The 8104-nt window shown below is 44.1% G+C and overlaps 1 pseudogene across 1 annotated transcript; it reads right to left on the bottom strand.

Moving 5' to 3' along the window:
* On the bottom strand, positions 1–579 carry LOC307097829 (FUN14 domain-containing protein 1-like; annotated as a pseudogene). Its single transcript has 2 exons — positions 336–579; positions 1–113 (listed from the first exon to the last, which is right to left on the bottom strand). The product of its transcript is annotated as an FUN14 domain-containing protein 1-like (transcript).
* Positions 580–8104: the final 7525 nt, after the last annotated feature.

The raw sequence follows: 8104 nt of genomic DNA, 5'->3' as shown, positions 1-8104 counted from the left end.
TTAAGATGTAAGGCCTAGCAAAAAGCCTCCCACAAAGCCACTGGATATCACAATGTGGTTCTGTTTGACAAATTCTGAGGCCTCTTAGTGACGTTGCTGATTTCAGGTGCTGCCTTAGTTGCTTGTTTCTTTTTTTTTTTTTTTAATATATTTTATTGATTTTTTACAGAGAGGAAGAGAGAGGGATAGAGAGTTAGAAACATCGATGAGAGAGAAACATTTATCAGCTGCCTCCTGCACACCCCCTACCGGGGACGCGCCCGCAACCAAGGTACATGCCCTTGACCGGAATCGAACCTGGGACCCTTCAGTCCGCAGGCCGACGCTCTATCCACTGAGCCAAACCGGTCTCGGCTATTTGCTTGTTTCTTAATCTGTCTTTTTGCTTGGTTTACACCTTTTCCAACTTTTTTCCATTCAGTTTGCACATAGCCACTGTAACTAGCAATCTGAAGGAGAAGAAAGCCACCATTTACTGCAGTTGCTGCTAGTTTCCAACTTTCTGAAACAGAAATCCTGGACACCAGCCAGTCACTCCACCCATTACAATCTGGTGGCTACTGAGTATTTTTCTACCATAGGTCCTGAACTGTGGCCAGAAACATGACTCCACCAGTGGTGTCTTCTTGCATACTCACTTAAATCCAACACTTCATAAGAGTCATCATACTTTCATATTCTTGGGGAAGTGATTAAGAGCCTCCAGCAGCCAGTCTGTTTTTACTTTCTTAACATCTTTTTTGTTGTTGTCGGGTCACAGTTGAATCCAGAACAGGCATAGAGGGTCGACGTAAGAACATCCAAACCTGTAGAGATGTTTTCTAACAGTCTATTTGATCCAAAACTAATGACATATGCATGATGAGGGACAAATTTCAAATGCTTCTGGTTACAGTTATTTAGGTAGTTATGAATTGTCCTCTTTATAGTATCATCAACCATCATTTCTCCATTTTATCGATGAAGGGTATAAGGAGTATCAAATTCCTTTCATTAAAATTAAGATCTATGTTGTCTGATTTCCTTTTTTTTCTTCTTCAGCTGCTGTTTATTATAGGTAGGCTGACATACAGGTAGGCTCTATAGCAACAGGCCTAGAGGCGGCTACAGGAATGGGGATAATGAAGGTGGAGGATGGAGTTTGTCTGCAGTGACAGCTGAGTGGAGTGCAAGAACAGAGGCACATAGTGCACGAGATGGGAGTGGAGGAGACTGAGGGGATTGGAGAAGCCAGTGAAGGCCAGGGCTCGTCCCCTCGCGGCCACCTGTCAGAACCGGGAGACTGGGCGCCGGGGACGTCAGGCCGAGAGCGTGGCGTATGCAGATGAGCAGGAGCGCAGGGGCTGCCGGTCCCACTCCGCCTGCGCCTCCACGTCCCCGCATCCCGAGATCCAGGCGCACCCGGGGTTGTTGTCGCGACGGGCATGTTTAGCGCTCGAGTCCGTGGGGCGGCGGGGGTGCCGGGGCGTGTGGAGCAGAGTGAACGTGTGTGAAGAGTGAGGCGTGCGTGGGGGTGAGGGTGTGGGCGGGCTGTGCAACTCATACTTACCTGGCAGGGGAGATACCATGATCACGAAGGTGGTTTTCCCAGGGCGAGGCTTATCCATTGCACTCCGGATGTGCTGACCCCTGCGATCTCCCCAAATGTGGGAAACTCGACTGCATAATTTGTGGTAGTGGGGGACTGCGTTCGCGCTCTCCCCTGGTTTTTCCTGTTAAGAAAAGCAGAAACAGCAAACTTACCTTAGTAAGACTTTTGTGTCGCTGGCTCCTACTCATGGGAAAGTTTTCCTTTTCTTCAGGAATTATCGCAGTGAGTCTCGTTTTAGTTTCTTTTTTGTATTCTCTTCACCTCTCTCCAGGCTTTTAAGAACCTCTCAAACTAAAGCTTTACATTCTTACCTGTTTCTTATCACCCAGGTGCAAATTTTCATCTACGCAGAACCGGGCAATCCCAAAGCAAATAATGCCTGACGGTGGGTGGCGGGTTTCCCCCAAAGTGCAGGTTGGGAATGAGAGCTCGTGAAAATTCTGTCCTGCAGAAGCTGCTCATTGTGTTAGGTACCTGCAGCCAAGGCTATCCTACCTATAGAGCTCTTTAAAAAAGATAGATAGATAGATAGATAGATAGATAGATAGATAGATAGATAGATAGATAGATAGAGCTAACTATATGTATATATTGATTTCAGAGACAGAGGGAGATAGAAACACCAATGATCAGAGAGAATCATTGATCATCGGCCTCCTGCACGCCCACCCCCACCCCTACTACCCCCATCCCCACTCTCACCCCCACCCTCCGCTGGGGATCAAGCCTGCAACCGGGCATGTGCCCTGACGGGGAATCGAACCGTGACCTCCTGGTTCATAGGTCGATCCTCAACTATTGAGCCACGGGGGCCTGGCTCTTTATTGATATTTCACCTGTTGTCCTAATAATGTTCTTAACTTCGAAAGGAAATTCAAGACAATGTGTTGCATTCAGTGCATGTCTTTTTAGGTTTATTTAATCTGGAAAAGTTCCTGGCATTTTCTTCTCCTGCCATTGTTTACTCTCATGGAATATGCCCCTCATCCCATGTTCTCCTGGTTCCCACCCAATAGACTCCTAGGCCTCTCCCCCTGTCTGGCCCGCTTCTGTTTCTCCTCGGAGCATAAAGAACCGGTTTTCAGCCATTTTCATCTCATAGCACACAAACTTACTAAATTCTGCAGCACACCATAAAATACATTATTTGCGGATATAACAAAAAAAGTGTAATTTTGATTCATTCACACTGGGCGGTTATTGTAGCTGTAATAATTCTCAACAATAAAGATTTTAAGTTTTTAAAAAAAATCAACTGTTTGAAATTTGCTTTATTTTCAAAATAAACTATTCAGCAGTTTGTTCTCAAACTTAGGTACATCTATATAAGCATACACATGTAGTGAGATTATCTTTTAATCCTTTTCTCTAAAGATTCTAAATATTAAAGTGTTTTTTGTTTTTGTTTTGTGCCATGAGGTGTGTTTTATTTCATTCATCACACAAATAATTTTCTACAACAACCGAGGGGAAACCGGAGAGTTTGGCGGTCCGCGGGGGGCGGGTCCCCTCAGACCCACAGGCCGATGGCAGGGGCCGGCGTGTCCGGTTCCCGGTGCCGTTTGCCGCTCGTGTCCTTGCAGGTGCCTTTTTCTCCGCATCAGGACTGGGTCCCGAAGACGCCGGGGATGGGAAACCCCAGGTTCTGAGGGCATTTCCCTCCGCCTCTCCTGTTCCATGGCCTGTCTCTCCGGGGGGGCAGGGTGTTCTGCACCCCCGTCTTCTTCAGCTTGGCCTTTCGGAAGCTGCGGCGTCCCCGGGTCCGGCCGGTCTGCCCTGTTCCTTAAACAACCCGAGGCCTTCGCTCCAGATGGGGGTCCGGGTCCCATTCGTGTTGTTGCAGCAAGAGACCTAATTTAATTTCTTACCCTCTTCCCCGAGCGTCACCCCAGGCCTGGTCTCTGTCATCTTTCTCAGGATCACATAGTCATTCTTCACTTTTTGCAATCCTGTGTCGTTTCTTCTTTTTCTCTTGGTCACCTGTGCTAATTTCAAAAATGTTAAGGATATGGCTAAGTATCACGTCTGAAGTTCACACTTTTTTCTTTTAATCCTCACCTGTGGATATTTTCCCCCCATTGATTTCTAGAGAGAGTGGAAGGGAGGGAGGAGAGGAGGAGAGAGAGAAACATCAACGTGAGAGACACATGGATTGGCAGCCTCCTTCACGCACCCCTGCGGGGACTGGGGAACCTGCAACGGAGGTACATGCCCTTAACCAGGAATCGAACCCAAGACTTTTCAGTCCTCAGGCTGACACTCACCACAAGCAAAACCGGCCAGGGTTAAAGTTCATAGCTTTTTAATACAGAATGAGGAATCCCATTTCCTAAGCTACATATTTTTTCTATTTATATTTTCCTTAAAAAAAATTTTTAACTAACTATTCCTCCAATTACAGTTCTTGTACAATTAACAAGTCATTAAAAAGAAGATGACAGCCCTAGACACTTTATCTCAGTGGATAGAGCACAGGCCTGCAGACTGAAGGGTCCCAGGTTCAATTCCAGTCAAGGAAGGGCACATGCCCTGGTTGCGGGATCCATCCCAGTAGGGGGTGTGGGCGTGCAGGAGGCAGCCAATCAAGGATTCTCGCTCATCATTGATATTTCTTTTTTTAAAAAATATATTTTATTGATTTTTGTACATGCCCTTGACCGGAATCGAACCTGGGACCCTTCAGTTCGCAGACCTACGCTCTATTCACTGAGCCAAACCGGTTTTGGCTGAAGTATTCTTGATGGCCCTCCAAAATATGGTTCAATCCATCATGCCAAACTGATTTCCCTACACATATCCAGGACAATTTGCTTACTCAAGAATATGAGTTATGGCCCTACCTGGTTTGGCTCAGTGGAAAGAGCATCAGCCTGCGGACTGAAGGGTTGCAGGTTCGATTCCGATCAAGGGCACATGCCTGGGTTGTGGGCTTGACCCCAAGTAGGGGGCGTGCAGGAGGCAGCCAATCAATGATTCTCTCTCATTATTGATTCTCTCTTTCCCTCTCGCTTCTTCTCTAAAAAAAATAAAGATTTTTTTTAAAAAAAAAAAAGAATATGAGTTTAAGGCCCGACCGGAGTGGCTCAGAGTTTGAGCATCAACCTATGATCCAGGAAGTCACAGTTCGATTCCCAGTCAGGACACATGTCTGTATGGTGGACTCAATTTCCAGTGTGGGGCATGCAGAAGGCAGCTGATCAATGATTCTCTCTCATCATTGATGTTTCTATTTCTCTCTCCCTCTCCCTTTCTCTCTGAAATCAACAAAAATATTTTTGGGGGGAAAAGCAGTTAGTTACCTACAAGGGAGCATCCATATGAATGTCAGCTGATTTCTCAACAGAAACTTTGAAATCCAGAAGGAAGTGGCAAGAAAGATTCAGAGTAATGAATAGCACGGACCTACAGTCAAGATTACTCCATCCAGCCGAAACCGTTTTGGCTCAGTGGAGAGAGCGTTGGCCTGCGGACTGAAGCGTCCCAGGTTCGATTCCAGGCAGGGGCATGTACCTTGGTTGTCGGCACATCCCTGGTAGGGGAGTGTGCAGGAGGCAGCTGATCGATGTTTCTCTCTCATAGATGTTTCTAGCTCTCTATCCCTCTCCCTTCCTCTCTGTAAAAAATCAATAAAAATATATTAAAAAAAAAAAAAGATTACTCCATCCAGAAAAGCTATCATTTAGAATTGAATGTCAAATAAAGAGCCTCACAGACACAAAAAAAGCTAAAGGAGCTCATCACCACCAAACCAATATTACATGAAATGTTGAAGGGCATTCTTTTTTTTTTTTTTAATATATATATATTTTATTAATTTTTTACAGAGAGGAAGGGAGAGGGATAGAGTTAGAAACATTGATGAGAGAGAAACATCCATCAGCTGCCTCCTGCACACCCTCCACCAGGGATGTGCCTGCAACCAAGGTACATGCCCCTGACCAGAACTGAACCCGGGACCCTACAATCTGCAGGCCTACGCTCTATCCACTGAGCCAAACCAGTTAGGGTTTGAAGGGCTTTCTGGAAGAAGAAGAAGAAGAAGAAGAAGAAGAAGAAGAAGAAGAAGGGCAACAAAAACAATAAAATAGCAATAAATACATTATCGATCAACATTTGAAATCAATAAACAAACAAGGAATCTAATGAACAAAATAAACCAATGAATAAACTAGAACCAGAGGCTTGGAAACATGATTCAAAGGTGAATCTCAGAGGGAAGCAGGGAGGAGTCATTGGGAAGAGATTAACCAAAGAATTTATATGCATATATGCATTAGCTATGGTCACAGACAATAAGGTGAAAGGGGCCTGGGGCAGAACAGGAGCTGGGTGGAGGTTGGCAATGGGGGGTGTGGGGGGGAAGAGAAGGACAGCTGTAAGACTCTCAACAATAAAGATTTCTTTTAAAAAGTACGTGACACCAAAAAAGGCTAAAGTTTTCGTTTTCTTTCTTTCTGAATTAATTGGTATTAAGTTATTAGTCAATATTTTTGGTTATAGCTATTTATTTTTAAAGCAAAATCATTTCTGAGTTTTATTTAGCATTGTATCTGAGGCACTAATGAGAGTAAAGAAAGAACATGAAGATCAATCTCACATTCAATTTTAAGGAGTTTTGAGATAATGAAAGCACCCAATCTCCAAAGTATCAAATGCATTATTTTTACAAAATATCTGCAGTCTTTCCAATCTGAAGACTCCAACACTGTTCTGACATTTTTTCTCTATTCCAACCTAGAAGTCTATAGACAAAAAAAACAACACAGGAAGCTTTTCTGGGCAAAGGAACCTCAGAGCGAGTGTGATGTCAGCCCTGAGAATCAAGTCATATGGCCTAGTGTTCAAACAACACAATGCTACCAAAAGTTTGAAAGCCTTAGCACTTATATCTCTAGATGAAGGAGACAATTCTCTTTGAGCTACATTTCATAATTATATAGAACCACAGTTCTTCAGACAGTAAATTCATACTGTGTTACTAAGTATTTTAAGGTAATTTTTATCACTTTGTGAAGAGACCAAATTAATAATTAGAACTTTTAGAGCTCAAAGTTAATATAATCAATCAGTGAACCAACTATATGTACCCTCAAAATAATTAGTTCTGCTCAGGCTACCAAGATAAATTCTATATAATAAAAGCTTAATATGCAAATTGACTGTCATTCCAACACAAACATAGCCGCCCCATGTGGTCAAAGATGGCCACTCCCATGTGTATACATGATGGCCGCCAAAAGATGGCCTGCAGGGGAGGGCAGTTAGGGGTGACCAGGCCTGCAGGGGAGGGCAGTTGGGGGCGACCCAGCTGGCAAGGGAGGGCAGTTAGGGGTGACCAGGCCAGCAGGGGAGAGTAGTTAGGGGTGACCAGGCCAGCAGGGGAGGGCAGTTAGGGGTGACCATGCCGGCATGGGAGGGCAGTTGGGGGCAATCAGGCTGGCAGGGGAGCAGTTAGGTGTTGATCAGGCTGGCAGGGGAGGGGAGTGGTTAGGGGGTGATCAGGCTGGCAGGCAGAAGTGGTTAGGGGCAATCAGGCAGGCAGACAGGCGAGCGGTTGGAAGCCAACAGTCCTGGATTGTGAGAGGGATCCCAGATTGGAGAGGATGCAGGTTGGGCTGAGGGACACCCCCCACGCATGAATTCCATGCACCAGGTCTCTAGTAAATTAATAAAAAAATTAGAGCCCTAACCGGTTTGGCTCAGTGGATAGAGCATCAGCCTGTGGACTGAAGGGTCCCAGGTTCGATTCCGGTCAAGGGCATGTACCTTGTTGTGGGCACATCCCCAGTGGAGGGCGTGCAGGAGGCGGCTGATCGAGGTTTCTCTCTCATCGATGTTTCTAACTCTCTATCCCTCTCGCTTCTTCTCTGTAAAAAAATCAATAAAATATATTTGAAAAAAATAAAATAAATAAAAATATTAGAAGCTTATATACAAGAAGATATTTTACAACTACAGACACCAAAAGAAAAAGAAAGCTTTAAACATGTGATATTTCCTTAGAAGAGCCTTCCTTAAAATTGTTTATTATAGTTATTATATAAGCAAAGTAAGAACGGCAGGGGGGAAAAAAATCTAAAAAATTGGTATTAAATCTGTTTAATATCTTTAATAATTCTACTATTTCTATATACTTCCACAAAAGGGCATTACAATTCAGTTTATTGCAAACACATATTTTTAAAAAGTCTACCCAAATGTTGCAGCTATAATACAAATTTTTATTTATTGGCACTATACTATAAAGCACAATGAAGAACATCTAATTTAAATAAATGACAGCCCTGTTTTGATCAAGAATACTATTGTACGCATACCATATAGGTTGTTTTACAGCATATACTAGATTGCCAAACTTCAAACGGCAATATGCTAACTTTTGGATTTTAAATAGTCCAGCTAGTTGTTTCTTGTCACCCTTGAGAGTAGGGTGGCACGTAATGTTGAGAGACTGACTTGTCACCCCCTCTTCTTTTCTCACAGTTGACTCGCTGTGGTAGAACACTCATATCC

This window comes from Cnephaeus nilssonii (assembly GCF_951640355.1).
Source record: "Cnephaeus nilssonii genome assembly, chromosome: 4".
NCBI classification, from domain to species: Eukaryota; Metazoa; Chordata; class Mammalia; order Chiroptera; family Vespertilionidae; genus Cnephaeus; species Cnephaeus nilssonii.
The sequence above is the reverse complement of the archived record's forward strand: the minus strand, read 5'-3'. Positions and strand labels throughout refer to the sequence as shown.